Below are 21,241 nucleotides of genomic sequence, written 5' to 3' on the forward strand. Positions count from 1 at the left end.
CCCTCCTGACCGCAAAATGGAGGGAACTATGCCCTCGTAACGAGGGACAACGCATAACCCAGCGACTCGCCCAGTTACGATTTCCAAGCACCCACCATGTTTTCAAGGCACCTAGCAGCTCAACCACAGCGCTGTAGACCCGCGAACTGCTTGCTGGACGCGACGTTGCCCAGCGAAGCAACGATTCAACCGAATACCAGCGCTAAATATCGAGGTAATTTCCATGCGGTCCACCTGTTTTCGGTTTAACCATGGCACTTAACCTTACGAAGCCCCTTCGTCTAGGCACTTTAAACGTTCGTGGTTTGGCAAGCAGGAGACGCCAATACCAAGTAAGCCGGCTTTTCCAAGAAAATAATTTAGATATAGTGGCAGTGCAAGAAACAAAGGTGGAAGGCCAGGAACAGACGGATCGCTTGGTGCAGCCATTTAGAGCGCAGTATAATGTGTGCGTGTGCCATGCGGTTGGAACTTCGGGAGGCTGCGCTCTCTTTATTCGTAACAGCGTTGGTATTGTAGAGGAACAAGTGACTATATGTGGAGCTGGCCGTTTTGTTATACTTGATTTTTGTTTTGCCGCCTTTAAGTGGCGCATAGTGTGTGTGTATGCTCCAAACGATGAATGTGCACGTAGAGCGTTTTTTGAACAGCTAGAAGAATACCTGAAGTGCGAGCGATACGTAATTTTGATGGGAGATTTTAATTGTGTGTGCAGACTAGAGCACTGCACGGGCTCGGGCTTACCCGAAAGCCCGGGCCCGGCCCGGCCCGTGGCCCGGGCCGGGCCGGGTAGAACCGTTTTTTCACGGACTCGGGCCCGGATCGGGCACGGCGTGTGCTTTTTGACCCGGGCCAGGGCCGGGCGCGGGTTTTTCGACGCGGGCCCGGGCCGGGCTCGGGATTTCTGGTGGTGTGCATGTAACGTGCAGCGAGTTATTCTCGGCCGTCTCAACTCTGAAAAACATTATTTTTCGGTCTCGGGCCGGGTTCGGGCCGGGTTCGGGCCGGTTTCGAGTCGGGCTCGGGCCGGGCTCGGGCCTAAGGTAAAGGGGTGGCGGGCCGGGCCGGGCGGGTAACGTAGATTATTTCCGGGCCCGGGCCGGGCCCGGGTCTAGCCGTAAAGGTTTTGATCGGGCTCGGGCGGGCAGGCCAACGTAAAAACGGGCCCGGGCCGGGCCCGGGCTGAAAATATCGGCCCGTGCAGTGCTCTAGTGCAGATCACAAGATCGCGTAAAAAATAGCAACGTAAAGATACAAGCGCGCAGTTTTTAAATGTACTTGTAAACGATTATGATTTGGAAGATGTCGGTAGTCTTTTATCGACGGGGAAAACATCCGTTTATACACACTATCAAGGTGAAAGCCATGCGTGATTAGACCGAGCGTACGTTGCATTACAGCTTGTGCCACTGTGTCAGAGTTACGAAATTAAACACGTATCATTTTCTGACCATAGTCTAGTAATGTTTAATTTAGGGGAAAAGTGAAAAGAAACGAATTTTAACTGGGATCTTTGGAAATTTAATGCGAAACTGCTTGATGATGAATGCTTTGTGAATGATATAAAAGAAATTATTTGTTCCTCAACGACAGCGCAGACCAATGACTGCATTGAAAGCTGGGAAATTCTCAAAACAAACGTTAAAATGAAAGCGATAGAAAGGGCAACTGTATTGCGTCGCAAGGAAAAACAAGAAGAAAAAGAATTATTTAGCCAACTAGAATTCTTCATGTGTACAGAGTGTGAAAATGCTGGATCTTGCATGAAACAGATAAAAGAAATAAAAAGTAAGCTCGAACTTATCGACCAAGAACGATATAAAGGAGCTATGGTACGAGCGCGGGCGGAACGATTGTGGAATGGGGAAACGCCCACTAAACGGGCGTTAAGTGACGAAAAGAGATACGCAACAAAAAAAGAAATAGAAGCAATAATATATCAAAACGAGGAAACTTCCGAACCTACCATGATAGAACGAGCATTCGTAGCGCATTATCGCGAACTGCTTGGAAGCAAGAAAAAACTAGAAGGATTTGAGCGAGACTTCCTTAATCTCATGCCGCGTTTAGAAGAAGACATTAAAGCAAACCTTGAATTTCCAACTACATTACGAGAGATTGAAGATACCATCGATGGACTAGGTGCAGGAAAAGCTCCCGGGCCAGATGGCTTAGGAGCGGCCTTCTACAAGGCTTTCAAACATCAGCTTAGCCAATTACTGCACAGTGTTTTCGAGGAAATGTATGCAACACAGCGAACGCCACCATCTTTCCGAACATTTCATATTGTGCTAATCCCTAAGTGCGAAGACCCGGTTAAACTGTTGTCAGTAAAATCTTACAGACCAATAAGCCTTACAAACTGTGACTACAAAATATTTACGAAAGTGCTAGCGAAAAGACTTCAAAGTGTCGTAACACAGCTAGTGGGTCCACATCAAACATGTGGCATCAAGGGCCGAACAATTTCCACAAATACGCATGTAGCTCGGTGTGAGCTTGAGTGCTGCGATGCCCTCTCCTGTCGGGTTGCAGTGCTGCAACTGGACTTGGAGAAAGCGTTTGACAATGTATCCCATGAAGTACTCTTTTCATTATTAGAATGCGTTAATGTAGGCGGAGTGATATTAAATGGAGTTAAAATGGCCTACTCAGAGTGCAGCACGCGGATCATTATAAACAAAAAGTTAAGTGAACCAATCCAACTTCTCTCCAGTGTTCGGCAAGGATGTGCAATTTCATCATTACTTTTTCATGTTTACTTGGAACCTTTCTGCCTGAGCCTAATTAATAGCCAAAAAGTTCGCGGTTTTATGCTTGAAGCGACAGAAGTCAAGGTACTCGCATACGCTGATGACATTGCTGTCTTTTGTCAGGACCAGGAAAGCATCAAAGAGGTGGTTAGGCTGACGGGTAACTTTTGTAAGGAAGCCGGATGCAAGATTAACTGGGAGAAGACCATAGGGTTTTGGCATGGCGAGTGGAGCGAAAAACCTGAATTATTCGCTGGCGTACAATGGACAACAATGCCAACAACGTACTTAGGTGCCCCTCTACAATGTTATGACGATCCCGAACAATATTGGAAAGAAGAAACAGAGCGGGTGAAAGATAAGATACTGGGATGGCAGGGTCGGAATCTGTCAATGTTTGCACGTGCGACTACTTGTAATCTTTTTTTAGTCGCCAAGTTATGGTATGTGATGCAAGTATTGTTCATGTCCCGGGCTAACCTAGAAAAAATTCACAGAGTTTTTGCAGTGTTTATTTGGGGTGGGAGTTGGGAGAGAACTAGTCGCACTAACCTGTTTTTGTCTGTGATTTTTAAGGTATCAGTGTGACCCATTTTTGCGCACGGTTATACAAGTTCGCCTGCACAATGCACTGCCGGAATTCATTGTTTGTACAAACAAGACCGCGTTACGCGGTATAAGAGGTTACTGGCACGAAGTTGTTGTTGCTTTTCGCATACTTAAGGCGCGTTTTTCTTTTGAATATTTGAGTATAGTCAAAAGGAAAAACCTGTACAAAGATTTATTGGATGTTATGTTACCTGTTCCCTTGTACAGAAACATATACACTGGAGGTACTGGACAAGACGTCTTAAAACGAGTCAAAGGAATGCCGATAAAACCCCATGTAAAGTCATTCTTGTTCAAGCTTCATACAAAAACTTTACCGGTAAAAACGTGGCTACAAGACAAAGGAATCTTCGTACCGTGGACAGTCAACTGCATATTATGCAAAAAACCAGAAACTATGGAACATGTATTTATCGATTGCTGGGATCCAATATTTCATTGGGACATCCTTCAGCAAACTATTAAAAAGGAACTGCCGATTACGCCACATGGAATCCGATTTTTACCAGTTGAGAATGATGGAGACATTCCTTATGACGTGATAATGGTTCTGAGCCTCCATAGTATATGGAAAACTAGAATGGCAGTAAGACATGCCGACGTTAACCCTCACACTGTAAGGGAAAATTTTATTGAACATGTAGTGTATATGAGAGAGATTTACCGTGCACAGCCACAGCCACCTGATTGGGTGGGACTGTTTGATGAGTTGATCGCTTTCAAAAAGTTTTGAAACCTGTGTTGTTCCCTTCTGTATCATGTAAACAGGCAATAAAGAAAAAAAAAAGGTAGCGTGGCCGAGCGGTCTAAGGCGCTGGTTTTAGGCACCAGTCTCCTCGGAGGCGTGGGTTCGAATCCCACCGCTGCCATATTGTGTCACTTTTTTTACGTGCGCTCTTCGGCAAAAAGCGCACGCGACCGTCACTCGGCAGGAGAACAGTGGTAGCGTTGCCGAGCGGTCTCATATATTCCACTTCCGGCCATCAGAGCGAACGGTCGCGGAATGTCTTGCTCCTCAGGAGCGGTTACAGCGGCCCTTGGCCGCGGTTCCCGGTCAACGGAAAAACCTTCCCCGGACTACCAGATGGTTCTACCACAACTGCCTTCAGGTGCAAGTGTTTTGAACACTGTTTTTATTCACGGCGAAGTGAAAGCTCGGCCTTACTGTGTTGAGCATTTCAGGGATGCGCTTTCGCGACTCATGCTGCTGCCGGAAGTGGTGGCCCTCGGGGCTTATCAGATGAATCATGTGTGGGCCGTAACTTTTGCGAACGAGGCGGCCAAAAAGAACATATTGGACGCAGAAGGATTCCTTGTCAAGGAACACCGTTGCGTGGTCATTGACCCGTGCAACCAGGGTGTCAGGCTCAAGCTCTTCTGGCTGCTGCATGGTGTTCCTGACGAAGACGTCAGAACAGCCTTGGCACCGTTCGGAGGAGTAACTGAAGTGACGAGGGAGAAGTGGAGGGTCAGGGCTGCAACGACAAAGGAACCACGACATGGTCGGTGGTCCTGAAACTCAAGCCCGGAATGACAGCAGACGACCTACCACACCAACTTCGTGTTGCGGAAGACCTGGCTCTCGTTATTGTCCCGGGCAGAGCACCCCTCTGCCTCCGGTGCCGTGGCACTGGACACATTCGACGAGAATGCCGGGTTCCACGTTGTGGGCTGTGTCGTCGCTTTGGCCACGACGAGACCCAGTGCGTGAGAACGTACGCCAACGTTGCTGGCCCAGGCAGGAGCGAGGACTCGTCTGAGCTTCTCATGGATCAGGAGGACGCCGAAGAGGCCGCCAAAGGAGCAGCTGAAAGACGGGAGCTTCGTCTGCACCACTGGTTACGAAGACCGCAAAGGTGAACCTGAAGGGGATAGATGAAGGCAATGTGCCGGATTCTGCGCCTCCTCCGGCGAAGGTTGAAGTGACGCAAGCTGGTGCTGAGGCGACGGGCGCGTCTTCAGAAATCACGCCACCTCCGACCAAAATGGCTGACGAGCCAGTCAGCGTCAGCGACGACATGGACCTGACTTCCGACGCTAAAGGCGCCGGGAAACGGTTGCGTGACGAGGTTGAGGACCACAGCCGAGACACCGACGGTGTGGATACCGAAGGACCGACACCGAAAACACCGACAGTCCGACGGTCGACGCTGAAGGTCAAGCCCAACGTGCCGCCAGACAGACGGCCGTCACATGCGCCGCCTCCGCCTTAGCGGAGGTAGTTCCCCGGAAAGAACTTTCAGCACCCGATCGTTGATCGGGAATGATTCCGTGAGGACGTGGCTTTGCAGACGTCGCCTTCGAGAAGAGGGATATGTTCCCCAAGCATCAGTGTGAGAGCCGCAATATTTCCTCGAAAATTGTGAGTAGGGGCACACATTAATTGTAGCTAACGCAATGGCAGACGATATTAACATCACCACTCCGCTTCGTTTGGCGACATTAAACGTTAGAGGGCTGTCACAGAGGCGAAGACAATGTCAGATTAGCCGCATGCTACTAGAAAAAGACATTGATTTGATGGCAGTCCAAGAAACAAAAATTGAATCTCAGGAAAAAACGAATCGAATGGCTGAAATTTTCAGAACGAAGTACAACGTATGCGTTTGCCACGCGAATGGTACTTCTGGTGGCTGCCTTCTTTTTATTAGAAACAGTATTGGGATTGCAGAGCAGCAAGTTACTTCATGTGAGGGAGGGCGTATGCTTATTTGTGATTTTTCTTTTTCTGGAATGCTTTGGCGGGCGGTGTGTGTATATGATCCTAATAATGCTCGTGAACGTGAAGAATTTTTTGTTTGCCTGAGATCTTTCTTGGTGTGTGACAGGCACGTTCTAGTGTTTGCCGAGTTTGATTGTGTGTGCCGGCCGATAGATAGATCGAAAAAGCTGCTCAGTCAAGATAAAAGCGCAACTGTTCTGCATGAAAGTTTGTGTGAAGTTGATCTGGAGGATGTTGGAAGTGTTCTTGGTTCAGACAGTGATGTGCAATATACGCATTTTCAAGGAGACTGCCACTCGAGGTTAGACCGCATTTATGTGCCTTTTCATTTAATTCCGTTCCTTTCTAGCTACAGTGTCGAATGCATCAGTTTCAGTGACCATTGCTTGGTAATGGTTACGATAGGTACAAAAAGCAAAGAAAAAAAATTTAATTGGCACTTATGGAAACTTAATGACAATCTTCTGCAGGATGAATTGTTTCTACAAAGAATAAAAGAGAAATTAGAAAATGTTCTCCTTGAAAATGCGGAAAATGTTGTAGAAGCTTGGGAACTGTTTAAAAGCGAAGCGAAAATAATTGCTTTAGAGGGAGCACGCGTGTTGCGGCACAAACAAAAGCAAGAGGAACAGCAAATGCAGTGCACGTTAGCATACCTGTTGAACATGGAAAGAGGCGCGGCTGGTACATTTATAAACGATATCAAAGAATTTAAAGCGAAACTTGAAGGTCGTTGACGAAGAAAGATAACGCGGCGCCGTTTTGAGAGCACGCGCGGAACGAGTATGGTTGGGTGAAACGCCCACCAAGCGAGCGCTCAGTGACGAGAGGAGACACGCGTTGAGCAAGGAGATAAAAGAAATAGTTTATCAAGGGAAGCTTACATATGACGAGGAAATGATAGAACGTGCTTTTGTGGACCACTATAGTACGCTGCTAAGCAAGAGAGCAAGCGATATATCGGCGTTTAAAAGTGATTATTTGCCTCTGATGCCGAGAATTGATGGTGAACTTAAGGAAGCCCTTGAAGACATATTTCTGTAGCAGAAATTGAAGAGGCTATCGATGACCTTAGTGCAAGAAAATCGCCTGGACCAGATGGTCTTGGGGCAGCGATATATAAAATTTTCAAGGTTGAAGTAGCACAGGCTCTGTATCGCGTCATAAAGAAGTGTTATGAACAAAAATGGACGCCTCCTTCCTTCCGACAGACACATGTGGTACTTATACCTAAAGTTACTGACCCCATAAAGCTTCAATCAGTAGAGGCCTACCGACCAATAAGTCTAGCTAACATTGATTATAAAGTATTCATGAAGGTGCTCGCCCAACGCCTTCAGAGTGTAGTGAAATACCTAGTAGGTACAAATCAGACATGCGGTATTAGAGGTAGGACTATTTTCACAAATATACACGCAGCACGAAGCATACTTGAATGCTGCGATTTGATGGAAGATCGTGTAGCCATGCTACAACAGGATTTAGCCAAAGCTTTTGGCAGGGTGTCGCACGAAGTCCTGTTTCTGCTTCTTGAATACGTGAATGTCGAAACAGTCATTTTGGACGGGGTGAAAATGGTTTATAATGGTTGTATAACAAACCTAATTATCAACAACAGACTGAGCAGACGAATTCCAGTACTGTCTAGCATAAAAGAAGGGTGTCCGATCTCGGCCTTGCTTTTCGCTATTTATTTAGAACCTTTCTGTTTAAAGTTACTTCATAGCCATAGTATTCGCGGATACACGTTTTTTGGCAGAGAAATAAAAGTGTTACCCTACGCTGATGACATAGCAGTGTTCTGTCGCGATAAGCAAAGCATTGCAGAAGTAGTGAAGGAAGCCCAATCTTTTTGTAGTGTTTCTGGTAGTGCCATAAGTTGGCCGAAGTGTCTAGGTTTTTGGCATGGGAACTGGCAAGATACGCCAGAATTGTTTTGCAGAATGCAGTGGAGTGTGTTACCTGGTACTTATCTTGGGGTTCCGCTCGGCAACTACCGAGAGCCAGTAGAATACTGGGCGAATGAGAGGGACAGAATGAAAGAACAAACTAGCAAATGGGGAGGCCACAACTTTTCGATGTTTGCAAGAGCCAAAGTGTGTAATATGTTTTAGTAGCTAAAGTGTTTTACGTCTGGCAGGTGCTATGCATGAGCCGATCTTCAGTTCAAAAAATACACAGAGTGTTTGCGGAATTTATTTGGGGTTCAGTATGGGAACGCACGAGCAGATTTAATTTGTTTCACTCTTTGCGCAACGGCGGACTCAGTTTAACTCATTTGTTTTTCAAGCAACTTGTGTGGAAATTTGTTTTCTTTCGTGACCAAAGTGATGGGTTTCTGCGCACTGTGATCCAAGTGAGATTACGTGACGCTTTGCCCGATTTTGTTGTATCGTCGCACGCAGTCAAACCGATGACACTAAAAGGCTATCTGTGTGAAGTTATCACGGCGATTCGTCTTCTAAATGCGAGATTTTCTAGGGAGTACTTGTTTGAAGTGTCACGAAAAAAATTATATAAGGATCTTGTTGACGTTTTTGTACCTATGCAGTGTATCGTTCTATGTACTACTTAGGGCCTGAACGTGATGTTCTCAAAAGAGTAAAGAATATGCCTGTAAGAGCTAACGCGAAATCCTTCTTTTTCAAGTTGCACACTGACACACTGCCGGTTAAACCATGGCTAAGGAGCAAGGGTTTGTTTGTCCCATGGTCCGTCAATTGCCTTATATGCAACAAGGAAGAAGCAATTGAACATATTTTTCTTGACTGCCAAGATGCCCGCTTTCTTTGCGACATCCTGCAGTGAACTTTTAAAAAGGAGCTCCCGGTTAGTGCGTTTGGAATAAGGTTCTTGCATTGCGCAGAACCTGACGGTGTGCCGGCGGACATGTTAATGTTATTGTGTATGCAAAGCGTATGGAGAACTCGAATGGCTGTACACAATGCTGATGTACATTCGAGGTCAGCCAGATACTATTTTGTTGAAAATGTTGTTTGCACACGGGAAGTGTTGAAAATGCAAAGTGACCCACCGGAATGGCTTCAAGTGTTGGACAGTTTGGCTTCGTTGAAGCCATTTTAACATGACGCTACAGTCTTTTAACGACTGGTCATTTTAATCTCGTATTTATTTGACATGTTGTTTTTGTGTATTTGCCAAGTCGGTAATAAAGAAAAAAAGAGTGGCCGAGCGGTCTAAGGCGCTGGTTTCAGGCACCAGTCTCCTCGGAGGCGTGTGTTCGAATCCCACCGCTGCCATATTGTGTCACTTTTTTTAAGTGCGCTCTTCGGCAAAAAGCGCACGCGACCGTCACTCGGCAGGAGAACAGTGGTAGCGTGGCCGAGCATCACTCCACTTCCGGCTTTCGAGCGAAACGGTCGCGGGATGGTTGGCTCCCACGGAGCGGTTCTGGCGGCCCAAACAGGCCGCGGTAACAGGTTTGTTTGCGTCTAGTGCTGATGATTATCAGGTTATTCTGCCAAATCTGCCATCCGGACGTATCGTCGCGAACACCGTTTTCATGCACGGCGATCCCAGAGCCCGGCCCTACCGTGTCGAAGACTACCGGGACACTTTGGGCAAACTTGGTGCGCTCCCCGACGTTTTGGCGTTTGGGGCGTATCAAATGAACCACGTGTGGGCTGTGACAATGACGAGTGCTGAAGCTGTTCAGAAATTGCTCTCCGCCGTTGACGTGAAGGTAAAGGATTGCCCATGTTTGCTCATTGATCCAAATAACCGCGAGGTTCGCTTAAAGTTGCATTGGTTGCTGCACGGCGTGACCGACGAAGACGTACGTGTGGCCCTGTCACCCTACGGGAAAGGGTTGGAAGTGACGCGAGGGAAGTGGAGAGCGCAAGGCGTCACTGAAAAGGGCTCGACGACACGCTCAGTGGGACTAAAATTGCATACCGACGTCAAAGTCGATGACATCCCACATCAGCTCAAGATTGCCGGAGAGTTGACTCTCGTTGTTGTCCCGGGCCGCGCTCCGCTGTGTCTGCGCTGCAAGAGCACCGGGCACATACGTCGCGACTGCAAGGTGCCGCGCTGCAATCGTTGTCGCCGCTTCAGCCACGATGACGCGGATTGCGCAAGGACATACGCCAGCGTGACCGGAACAGTCCAGGCAAACGACGCATCGGATCACCTCATGGATGAGGCAGACTCGGAGGAAACAGCAGGAGTGAGCCAAAACTCGGCTACCCAAGATGGTTCGCAGAGCACTCAACAGGACGCCCGCCGTGAAGCACCAGGTAAGCCCGAAGCCGGGCTTCCACATGAAGCCGTAGAAGGGCGGAATGAAAAGGGTGATGCAAGTAGCACCGGCAACACTTCGTCCGGCGGAGCCGTAGAGACCCCCTCCGAGCTAGAGCCGATGACCGGTATTGACAGTGACAGTGCCAGTGCGGCTGGGAAGCGGCCCCACGACGCCGGCGAAAACGAGAAGGGAACTAGTGCTGGCGCAATGGGCGAGCACCCTGCGAAAACGACTCCCGTGCGGCGTCCTCCCCTTCGGCCACGGCCGAACACGTTGACGGAGCTCAAGACGGCGGAAACGCCGCCTTTGCCGCCGTGAGGACTGTACCGTGGCAATGCATTCAGGAGCAAAGCGCAGTTGTGAGGTAAGCGTCATGCCCCCGGGTTTTTCAACGCCTCACAATGATGCTAATGGATAAGTCGATTCATGTGGCGACTTTAAACGTGCGTGGGCTTGCCTCACGCAGGAAACAGAATCAACTCTACCGACTAGTAAGCGACTTTGACCTGGACATTTTAGCTGTGCAGGAAACGAAAGTCGAGGGCCACGAGGAAACCGGGGGCATGGTGCGCCAATTCTTAGCGCGATACTGTGCTCTAGTGAGCCATGCTGTGGGAACTTCTTCCGGCTGTGTGTTGTTCGTCCGGCAGGGTCTTGTAGCCAGAATAGAAGCCGTTACGTCATGCCCGTCTGGTCGGCTTATTGTATGTGATTTTTTATTGCCATAGCAATTATATGGACACTTCAACCGGATTTCTGCCGTCGTCGTCGCCGTCGTCGTCGCCGTCGCTGTTAGGTTCCCTATAGATAAAATCGTCGCCGCGCGCCGTATGCCCGAGCGGAAGCGTGCGGGGACGCGCGCTATCACGGAGAGCGAACGCACTCAATCTCCCACGCGCAAGCAAGGAAGCGGGAAGCCAGCGCCGGAGGGAGTTGGGGGGGGGGGCACTTCTACTCTGCCAGCAACCGCGCTCGTCGCTCGCTCGCACCGTCGCTTATCTCTACACGGCTCTGACCTTTATGCGCCGTGCATTCGCCGCTCAGTTTCCGTTGAAGCGATAGACCGCACGTACCTTCGCCCGCTGCTTGCTGCCAGCGTTTTGACAGTCGTTGTCTGCAGTCATTCAGTGTTATCTATTCATGTTTGTTTGTGCGGGCTCACACCACGCTTATTCATTCAATTAGTAATAGTCGGGCCACATTTTCCAACTGCACGCTACACATGCAATGCTGCCCGGATCGGCAGTGCAGCGCTACAGGTGTGTCCCTTCGCACGCGCTGCCCACAGGAAGCGCTTTTCATGAACACCACCGTTTCACAGGCGCCTTCTCGTGGTCATCGAGTCTCTCTTCATGTCGGTCTACTTACGGCGCAGCACACCTGCTTACTTAATCAGCTCATGTTTACTACAATTCATATTGCTACCAAAGCCGCTCACCTTACTTCGTATCGCATTGCTGTGTTGCTATCGCATTCATTGCTTCGCCCTTAGGGCGAAACTGTGACATTTTTGTTTTCTTCATTGGAGTGGCGTGTAATTTCTTTGTATGCGCCGACTGTTGCTGATGAAAGACGCAGATTTTTCGAACGGCTAAAACAGTATACCCGGTGTAATAGGCTTGCCATTATTACCGGCGACTTCAACTGCTTTCTTTCAGCCCGCGATGAAACTATCCCTCGACCGTGCAAGGACGCAAGCACCGTTTTCCTAAACGAGATATTAAGGGATGATGGCTTGGAGGACGTGGCTGAATGTCTTGGTGGTGGGAGGACTACGCAGTATACACCCACTTTCAGGCAGCCAGCCACGCTCGCCTAGATAGAGCATATGTAAGCCTTGATTTGATACCCTTTTGCAAGGAGTACCAAGTGAGCGCCATTTCATTTAGTGATCACTGCTTGGTTAGCTTTTTAGTAGCAAGCGCGAAAGAAAGTAAAAAGGGCTTCCTGTGGCAACTATGGAAATTTAATTCGAAATTACTAAGCGATGAAATGTTTATGGCGGACGTAATGAAGCAAGCTGAAGAAATGAAAGCTGTGAGTAACACGTCACACAGAGAAAAATGGGAGAACTTCAAGTAGGCGGTTAAAATGAAAGCAATAGAGCGCGCGAGTGCGATATGCAGAGAAAAAAGAATTGAAGAAAAACAGATGCGCAGGAGCCTGGAAAAATTGACCAGTGAAGAATTTAGGATGCCCGGCATGTTCATAGATGATATTCGCGCACTGAAGCGTAAAATAGAACAGTTCGATATCGAAAGATACCGCGGTGCTATGGTAAGGGCAAGTAGAGCACTGCACGGGCCGATTTTTGCGGCCCGGGCCCGGCCCGGGCCCGTTTTTACATTGGGCGGCCCGCCCGAGCCCGATCAAAACTTTTATGGCGAGACCCGTGCCCGGCCCGGGCCCGGAAATAATCGACGTTACCCGCCCGGCTCGGCCCGCCACCCCTTTAACTTAAGCCCGAGCCCGGCCCGAGCCCGGCTCGAAACCGGCCCGAACCCGGCCCGAGACCGAAAAATACATGTTTTTCAGAGTTGAGAAGCCCTGAGAATAACTCGCAGAAAGCTCGAGCCCGGCCCGGGCCCGGGTCAAAAAGCACACGCAGTGCCCGAGCCCGGCCCGAGCCCGTGAAAAAACTGCTCTACCCGGCCCGGCCCGGCCCACGGGCCGGGCCGGGCCCGGGCTTTCGGGTAAGCCCGAGCCCGTGCAGTGCTCTAAGGGCAAGGGCTGAAAAGCTGATAATGGGAGAAGCACCGTCAAAAAGAGCGTTGGGCTCAGAAAAGCGGCACGCGCGGCGCAATCAGATAGCGGAAATTGAACACGGGGGGGAAGTCAGCGACGCAGCAGAAGATATTGAGCGCGCTTTCTTTGAGCACTACAGAGCTTTATTCGCCGACTGTTCAGTTGACATTGACCGTTTTAAGAAGGACTTTTTAACGTTGATGCCAAAACTAGACGACAACACGAAAGAAATATTGGAGGAACCTATTTCACAAGAGGAAGTGAAAAGTGTTATTGAAAGTATGCATCCGGGGAAGTCCCCGGTCCCTGATGGTATGACCTCAGCCTTCTATAAATTTTTGAAAGGAGCGATCTCGCCCGTATTAGCCGATGTATACAACGAGGCATTCGAGCTCAAGGTATTACCGCCGTCCTTTTCAACTTCACACACTGTTCTTATACCGAAATCAGAAGACCTCGTTGCATGGCGCAGAGTAACTTCTTACCGCCTAATATGCCTCACTAATGGTGATAGTGCAGAATGTCATTATCTTATCAAATCATTATCTTATAATGATTATCATCATTATAAGATAATGATGAAAATTTTAGCCAGGAGGTTGCAGACAGTCATTACGGAGCTTGTGGGGCCTCATCAAACGTGTGACAATAGAGGCCGGACTATCTTCTCTAATATACACGTAGCACGGAGTATTCTCGAATGTTGCGACGCAATGGGTGCACGAGTGGCAATGCTCCAAATTGATCCCGAGAAAGCGTTGGACAGGGTGCCCCATGAAGTTCTTTTGTGTATTCTCGATCATGTGAATTTGGGTAAAATAAATAGAGAGGGGGTTGCCATGGCGTACCGGGACTGCTCAACGCGGCTAATTGTCAACAAGGCGGTGGGGGAGCGTATCGAAGTCAAGCGTTCGGTACGTCAGGGTTGCCCTCTCTCGCCACTGTTGTTTTGTTTATATATAGAGTGGTTTTGTTTGAGTGTCATAGAGAATGACTGTGTCCGCGGGTTTAAATTGCATGAGGTTGAAGTACGACTGTTGGCTTATGCGGACGATATTGCCGTGTTTTGCACAGATTCCGACAGTATAACACAGGCTGTCAAATGTGTTAAACGTTTCTGTGCTGTGAGTGGCAGCGCAGTAAACTGGGGTAAGTGCCTGGGATTCTGGCACGGGGACTGGCCGGAGGCCCCGGACAACTTTTCCAACATGAGTTTCGTAACGACTCCGGTTAAATACTTGGGAGCTCCCCTCCAGTGCTACAAAGACAGTGAATCGTACTGGAGGAGTGAAGTCGATAACCTGCGGGACAAAGTAAACAAGTGGAGTGGCTGGAATTGGTCTATGTTTTCCAGAGCTACAATTTGTAACATATTTTTAGTGAGCAAACTTTGGTATATCCTCCAAGTGTTGCACTGCTCAAGGGTAAACATTCAGAAAATTCACCGTGTGTTCGCTGTGTTCGTGTGGGCATCGTCTTGGCTAAGATCAAGTCGAATCAATTTATTTCTTCGAGTTCGAAATGGAGGACTTGGTTTGTCACATTTGTTATTGAGACAGGTAGTCAATCGATTTTCTTTCTTCAGGGACGTAAAAAACCCGTTCCTATACACTGTATGTCAACTTCGCCTGGGGAGACACTTGCCCAACATGGTTGTCTCAACCGGCTATTTGCCCGGTGGTGTTTATGGTTTTCTTCGTGAAGTTGTGGTTTCTTGTAGGTTTTTGTCAGCGCGGTTTTCACTTGAATACTTGAGTGAAGTCAATCGGAAAAAAATTGTACAAGGACCTTTGTGATGTGGTTCTACCCGTGCCTCTATATCGATCCCTTTACGGTGCAAGCCATGGGCACAATGTTCTAAAGTGCGTTAAGGCGATGCTAATACCGTCAGGTGTTAAGACTTTCTTTTTTAAGTTACACACAGGCACGCTCACTGTCAAATCATGGATGGCTGAAAGGTTTTTTTTTTTTGTTCCCTGGGGCACCCATTGTATAATATGCAGAAAGGAGGAGACAATTGAGCATGTATTCCTGGATTGTTGGGATGCTGTTTTTCTTTGGGATGTGCTCCAGCGCACAATCAAAAAAGAATTCCCCCTCGATGCGTATGGCATTCGCTACTTGCCAATAGAAAGTGATGACGGCACCCTATTCGATATGATAATGCTTATGGCCCTGCATAGCATTTGGGAATGCATAATGGCATTAAGGCACGCTGATCTCGATGCAAGAGCGGCTTGCCAGTATTTTAAGGATTGCATAAGGGACTTTGTAGAGGAACAAAAGTTGCTGGAATGTATCCCAGAATGGTTGCCACGGGTGGAATTATTACTGACGATGAGACAATTTTAGCGTATACGCGTCCGCACAAGTTGAGCGGTCGTGTTTAACGAATATTGTGATTGTGATTCTGTTTTGTTATTCTCTGTGAATTTATATATTTCTGTGTGTGCCAAAGACGGGCAATAAAGAAAAAGAAAAGGGTAGCGTGGCCGAGCGGTCGAAGGCGCTGGTTTTAGGCGCCAGTCTCCTCGGAGGCGTGGGTTCGAATCCCACCGCTGCCATATTGTGTTCCTTTTTTTACGTGCGCTCTTCGGCAAAAAGTGCACGCGACCATCACTCGGCAGGGGAACAGTGGTAGCAAGGTAGATATACCTGGTAGCGAAGCTTCCATAGAAGCCCATACGTTCAAACCATGGTTGCTTACCGGCGGTTCATGGGGCTTAGCGCCATCTGTGTGAGGAGGGAACACTTCCGGCGGAAGAAAAAATAATTTGACGTCATATCCGTCAAAAACAGAAGTGACGTCATTTTGTTCTCATTGGCGCGAAATTTGTTTTCGGAGGCCTGCCATTAGAGCTGTATATTCAAATGCCCCGCCATTCGACTTCATGGGCGTTCCGAGTTTTCAGCGCGAAAAGCGATGCCGGAAAAGATCAGCCGTACGAGTGTCGAAATCGCATCGCTGCACAGAACATACTTTCTTTGGAGGCCGACGAACACTTTGGGCGTAGATTGCGTAGAGTGGTCGTCCTTTCGTCGGACGCCAAGCCCGTCGGCCAGCGCTGTTGCACGAAAACTACTAAAGTAAACAAGTATCTGACGGTCGCAACTCACTACTTTTGACTGCACAGGTTAAGAAACAATAAAACTACCCGCGTCACCTAATTCAGACAAGCGTCGACATGCAATACAACACATGCGACGGGGGCGTATCGTAACAGGTGAACTTTACGAGTGCCCCTTTCCACTCACTCCAAGAGTTGCATGGCATTGCAAGTGATAGCGGCGTCAACGCCCGCCGCTATCGATGGGCTCTCTCACACTGGGCCCTGAAAAAAGGTATATATTGATAATGATCTAGTAAAATACAGTTGTATTTTTTCTCGCCATGCATATATAATATGAATTAGGAATTTTATTTTCGTTGAATGAATCTAACTGCGTCTCGCTTTAATTTAAAAACGCTTTTTTTCTTTCCCAGTGTTTATTCCCTCCAAACATAGTCGCGCTTCAATCGCTGCTCCCATAACCACCCTTGCTGATGTCGGTGACAATTGGTTCTGAACCGCTTTTCGCCTGAAGCTTCGCGACCTATGTGGATCGACCTTGGTGGTAGCGTGGCCGAGCATTCCACTTCCGGGCACCGTAGTGAACGGACGTGTTATCATGTGCTCCGAGAGAGCGGTGTTGGCGGCCGTGAACGGCCCGCGGTAACAGGAATGCTGTTTTTGACGACGACGTCTATCAGGTAATTTTGCCGCACTTGCATACCGGTCGAATCGTCCTTGATACTGTTTTTCTACACGCGGATGTCCGTGGAAGACCGTACAACGTTGAGGATTTCCGTGACGCTCTGGTTCGTCTGGAACTGCTCCCCGAAGTAGTTGCTTTGGGGGCGTACCAGATGAACCACGTCTGGGCGGTCATGATGAAGACAGCGGAAGCTACTAAGAAGCTGCTTGATGCCGGGACCATCATCGTCAAAGAACGACGCTGCATTGTCGTTGACCCCAACAACCAAGGTGTCCGCATGAAGCTACACTGGTTGCTGCCAAGCGTGTCAGACGAAGACATACGACAAGCTCTTGCCCCATACGGAAAGGTGACAGACGCGGCGAAAGAACGGTGGCGTGTTCAAGGCATATTGGACAAGGGCTCAACGACGAGGTCGGTGACGCTGCAGCTGAAAGCCGGAATTACAGTCGACGATATTCCGCACCAGCTACGTATAGCAGGGGAGCTCGTCCTTGCCGTCATTCCCGGCCGCGCCCCCCTTTGCCTGCGGTGCCATACAACCGGTCATATTCGCCGGGACTGTCGCGTTCCACGCTGCGAGGTCTGCCGACGCTTCGGCCATGATCGTTCTCAGTGCGTCAAGACATACGCTGTCGTTGCAGGACCAACGAGGAGAGACGACGAAGTAGCTGAACACCTCATGGATGAGGTTGAAGTTGAAGACATTTCACCTGCTGCAAGCGACAAGGTTGGCAACGCAGTCACGCAAAAGCGGCCTCTTCACCTTGAAAACTTGAGTCTAGACAAGATGTTTCTACGGAAAAGAATGAAAACGCCGTGACCGAAAACGAGAGCGTCGCGACAAAACAGAGGGACGCCCCGAAGCCGTCGCCTGCCACTACATGTGCCGAAACGTCTGCAACGCCTGCCAGACCGACGTCGACATGGCAGGAGCCACTAACACGCCTGCGAAGCGGGCTCACGAGGAAACGCTCGGCGCATCTGGGACCTCTGGAGCGATGACATGCAGCGAGCCACCCACAAAGGCGGCTCAGCTGCGACGTACGTCATTCAAGCCGAGGCCCAACGTCCAAGTTGAGCGGAGACCCGAGACGGGGCCGCTCCCGTAGCGGCTTCGATTGGGGCTTGCAACCTTCCTACGGCTTCTACGTGTGATACCACCAGCTTGACCGGCGGAGCCACGTGCTACATAGTGAATGGGCCGTTCAAGGTAAGCGCTATGCGACCCGTTTGTTCTTGATCATAATGGCAGCTAAACTTAACACAGCGATCCGTGTTGCCACGCTTAACGTCCGAGGACTAAGCGCAAGGCGACGGCAATACCAACTGAGTCGTATGTTTCTGGAAAATTATCTCGATATAATTGCAGTACAGGAGACCAAGGTATCGAGTCAAGAGCAAACGGATCGCATGGTGCAACCTTTCGTTCCCCGTTACAGTGTATGCGTTTGTCATGCGGGCGGCACATCGGGGGGCTGTGCTATTTTTTTGCGCAACAGCTTAAACGCATCTGTGGCAGCAATGACAGTGTGTGAAACAGGACGCCTGATTGTTGTCGATTTTATGCTCAGTGAAATTTCCTGGCGAGCTGTTTGTATTTACGCACCTAATAGACAGCACGAGAGGGAGTCCGTTTTTGAGCGAGTTGAGGTTTATTTAAAAACCGAGAGGCTTCTGCTTTTACTAGGTGATTTCAACTGTGCGTGTTTTCCAGAGGACCGTGTGAAAAATTTGCCTGTGAATGACCATAGTGCATTGCTATTGAGCAAACTTGTCAGCGAATACAACCTGGAAGACGTCGGCTATGTGTTGTACGATTACAGTGTTCCGCGGTTTACACATTTCCAAGGACTAAGTCACGCTAGGTTGGATAGAGCGTATGTATCACTGGAACTAGTACCATTATGTAAAGCGTACGTGAACAAGCAAGTCTCTTTTAGCGACCACAGTTTGGTTGCCTTCACAATAGGAACAAAAGAACGAAAAACAAATTTCTCGTGGGACTTGTGGAAATTTAACGATAAATTACTCCATGATGACAGTTTCGTAAATGATGTTAAGGAAAAACTTGGACTATTGATTGCAGCCGATGAGAAATGTGTAGTAGGCATGCGGGAAGATTTTAAAAATGAAGTCAAGCTAGGTGCTATAGAAAGAGCTCCTATGCTGAAACAAGAAGACAAACAGAAGGAAAAGGCCCTAAGGAGCTAACTTGACTTCCTACTTCATGTAGAAAGCACAGAACCTGGCGATGTCATGGAGGAAATAAAGAAAGTAAAAAGCCAGTTAGAAAGAATCGACACAGAGAAGTATCGCGGAGCCATGATAAGATCCCGTGCAGAAAAACTGTGGCAAGGGGAAACACCGAATAAGCGCGCGCTTAGCGACGAGAAAGCTAACGCTCGCCGCAGTGATATCAATCAGATATGCTACAAAGATGAAGTCACGAGTGACATCACGATCATTGAACAAGCGTTTGTTGAACATTATGATGACCTGTTTAGCAAAAGAAAAACTGATCTGGGTGGTTTCGTAAGCCAGTTCCTGCACTTAATGCCACAGTTGGAAGAAAGCGTTAAAAAAGAACTCGAAGCCCCTATAAGTGTGAGTGAGGTTGAAGCAGCTATAGAAGAACTAGGCTCAGGAAATGCGCCTGGGCCGGACGGCTTAAGCGCTGCCTTCTACAAAGCATTTAAGGCAGAAATAGCTCCGATTATGAAGCAATTTTTAACGCTGTCATATGAAAACAACCGTATACACCCGTCTTTCCGAACAACTCAGATGGTCCTGATCCCCAAATCTAATGATCCAGTAAAGCGCTTGTACGTTGCATCGTACCATCCCATTAGCCTCGCGAACACTGACTATAAAATATTTATGAAAATATTAGCATGAAGGTTACAGAGCGTAATTAAACATTTAGTTGGAGCCCACCAAACGTGTGGGATTAAAGGGCGCACAATAACCACCAACGTACACATCGCTAGGAGCGTTCTAGAATGCGTCGATGCTTTCGAGGGTCGAGTTGCAATGTTGCAGCTAGACCTGCAGAAGGCATTCGACCGTGTGTCTCATGATATTCTCTTCGAGCTTTTAGAATACACGAACCTAGGATCCACGATTATAGATGGCTTAAAAATGGTCTACAAAGGATGCAGCACACGGTTGATTATCAACAAGAGTCTCACAAGAAGTGTCAATGTCTGTTCGTCTCTGAAACAAGGGTGTCCAATCTCGTCAGTGCTATTCGCGATATACCTGGAACCCTTTTGCCTAGCCGTTAGAGAAAACAAGAAAATACGAGGTTTCAAATTACAGCAAAGTGAGGTGAAAATACTATCTTACGCAAACAATCTAGCAGTGTTTTGTGATGACTATGACAGTATCAGCGACGTGGTAACTGTAGCGAAGTCTTACTGCGAAAAACCAGGAAGTGCTATTAACTGGGACAAGTGCATCGGGTTTTGGCATGGCGCGTGGAAAAGCCCACCATGCACTTTCGCAAACATCCAGTGGGTGACCATGCCTGTAAAATATCTTGGCGTGCCGCTCGAACATTATAACGACAGTACTCCGTTCTGGGGACAAGAAACAGAGACGGTGAAGGAAAAAGCGCTTGCGTGGCAAGGACGTAACCTATCAATGTTCGCGCGCTCCACCGTGTGTAACATTTTCCTGGTTGCTAAAATTTGGTACATATTACAAGCGCTATTCATGTCGAGAGTGCATGTACAGACGCTGCATAGAGTGTTTGCCGTGTTCATTTGGAACTCAACTTGGGAACGCTGCAGCCGCACCAATCTATTTAGATCGGTTCGCAGTGGTGGTCTCGGACTGTCACATCTATTATTGCGATTGCAATTATATGGACACTCAAAAGCAGATTTCTGCCGTCGGCGTCGCCGTCGCCGTCGCCGTGAGGTTCCGTATGACGTCATTTGGAGAAGAAATCGTCGCCGCGCGCCGAACGCTGTATGTGCGAGTGAAAGGGCGCGAGGGGCGCGTCTTTCACGGGGAGTGAACGCACGGCGGAGAACAAACGCGCGTTCTGCGCCGTGCTCGCTTAAGGGCTGCAGAAGTAGGCGTCTCTTTTCTCCTTTACAATCACCATATATGTAGAGCAAACGCGCCTTCTTCCGACGCGCGAGAGGCCGTGGGGGAGGCGACGTTTAGCTGCGGCACGAAGTGCCTATTTATATCAAAGGCTCCGGCAACAGTCACCAACGCCGCACGCATTTTGAGCGAACGCGGGCAAAACGCCGATGGCGTCGACAACAGTTCTGCGTGTTGCCGATGCTGCTGCATGTCCAAATTTATACAGCTGATAAAGCTAATATCATTACTCCGTATAGCTCTCTACAAGTTTGCTATCGCAATTGATGCTTCGCC

At 48.6% G+C, this 21,241-nt stretch overlaps 2 non-coding genes across 2 annotated transcripts; both read left to right on the top strand.

Moving 5' to 3' along the window:
- The first annotated feature begins 4,149 nt into the window (after positions 1-4,149).
- Trnal-uag (transfer RNA leucine (anticodon UAG)) lies at positions 4,150-4,231 on the top strand. Its single transcript has one exon. It is a non-coding gene; the product is annotated as a tRNA-Leu (tRNA).
- An 11,344-nt stretch (positions 4,232-15,575) lies between these two features.
- On the top strand, positions 15,576-15,657 carry Trnal-uag (transfer RNA leucine (anticodon UAG)). Its single transcript has one exon. It is a non-coding gene; the product is annotated as a tRNA-Leu (tRNA).
- Positions 15,658-21,241: the final 5,584 nt, after the last annotated feature.

The sequence above is a fragment of the Dermacentor silvarum genome, chromosome 4, assembly GCF_013339745.2.
Source record: "Dermacentor silvarum isolate Dsil-2018 chromosome 4, BIME_Dsil_1.4, whole genome shotgun sequence".
In the NCBI taxonomy this organism is placed as follows: Eukaryota; Metazoa; Arthropoda; class Arachnida; order Ixodida; family Ixodidae; genus Dermacentor; species Dermacentor silvarum.